This window comes from Penaeus vannamei, chromosome 15 (assembly GCF_042767895.1).
Source record: "Penaeus vannamei isolate JL-2024 chromosome 15, ASM4276789v1, whole genome shotgun sequence".
Classification (NCBI taxonomy): Eukaryota; Metazoa; Arthropoda; class Malacostraca; order Decapoda; family Penaeidae; genus Penaeus; species Penaeus vannamei.
In genome coordinates, this window is record NC_091563.1 from 43,575,138 (window position 1) to 43,576,916 (window position 1,779).

The following is a 1,779-nucleotide window of genomic DNA, read 5'->3' on the forward strand; positions in this document are numbered from 1 at the left end:
GTATATCCTTCAAAGCGCGTCTCTTGTAGAAAATAAATAAAAAAAAGTGCCATACACGCGAGAGATTCCACCCCCTCTCTCTCTCTCTCTCAGTAGTATAAAAACGAAAACAAAAGTGATAGAAGGAAAAGAGAAATTGGAAGATAAGAAAGGCGAGAAAGATGCGAGGAAGGAGGAGAGGGAAAGAGGGGCAGATAGGGTGGGCGAGTGAGACAGAGGAGGGGGAGGCAGAGGAAGGAGAAGAAATGAGAAAATGAAAAGGGAACAAGAACGCAGACAGATACAGGGAAGAGAGAGAGAAAGGGATGGATGGATGGATGGATGATGGTGAGGGAGAATGGAGGGAGGAGGGCCAGAGAAGAAAGGAGGGAGGGAGGGAGAGGGAGAATGAGAGGGAGGGAGGGGGGAGGGAGGGAGGGAGGGAGGGAGGAGAGAGAGAGAGAGAGAGAGAGAGAGAGAGAGAGAGAGAGAGAGAGAGAGAGAGAGAGAGAGAGAGAGAGAGAGAGAGAGAGAGAGAGAGAGAGAGAGAGGAGGGGGAGGGGGGGGATAGAGAGAGGGAAAGAAGGAGAGAGGATGAGAGGGAAGAGGGGAGGGAGAGGGAGGGTGAGAGGGACATTGAGAAGGAAAGGGAGAAGAAGGAGAGGAAAGGGGAAAGGGAGAAGGAGATGGTGAAATAGAGAAATTAAATGCAGTGAGGGAACAGCATTGACACAGACAACATCGCTGTAACGAACCACAATTCGTGATTCACTAACACTCGACATGCTCTCTGCAACTTCGAGTGTCTCTTGCGAAACGAGAGGCAAAGAACGGACAATGAAATCGAGAGAAATGCCACATCCACAAATCTGTTTCACTTGAGAAAAATCTCTTCCTACTCCCCGTCAGCTGGCTCTCTGGACCTCATCTTCATCTTCGACTGCGTCTCGCACACTTTAGGATCTCCACTTATCGAATTTTCTTCTGTCACATTCACCAAAGTATTCCATTGAAAATACATGCATACTGGCTGATGGCAAATACATATGTATTGTGGAACACCCAGACCCTTGGAAAATTTCACTCTGAAGAACCCACCTTTGGTTTGTGGTGCAATATCCTTGTACATGTTTGCCTGGTCGACCCTCGGGAGACCAATGTCACTGTTCACAGCTTTCACTGAGCACTAACGTCTAGCACACTGCATAGGGACACTTGCTGACTAGGTAGCGAAGACACAGACTGACTTGCTCGCTCGCCCACTGACCACCATGTGAGCTTCACCATTAAGATTCTCAGCTTTACCACCACTAGACAATCGGCGGGGAGCGTTGCCAGCGCCAAGGGAAATTTAGGTGCGAGCGATGCGATGTGGCTTCTGCTGTTGGCTGATTGTTGTCCTGCGGGGAAATGGCGTCCAGGCGCTTGTACTCAGTATGACTACGGAATGAAGGTCGTCTTTAGGTTAAGGCAGATATTTTATATTTTATCAAAATAGACAATTATCCACTGAAAAGTCGTTTTGAAACAGGACGAAGCTTACTGAAAACAATCCCGATGGGACGGCACGTGAGGTCGAGGAGTTATCCCGTGATTGGTCAATCAGAACATAAAGCGCGCATCCCGTCCTCCCAACGCGAGCGACAGACCAATCAGCGGACAGTTGTCATCCGTCTCGACCAATCGCGCGCGAGCGGCCAGGCGCGTGCGGCCCGTGCGACAGGTGAGAAGCGGCACGGACTTAACGACACTCAGCGCAATCGTTTTTCATAAACATTCATACCGTAAACATTTTGGAAA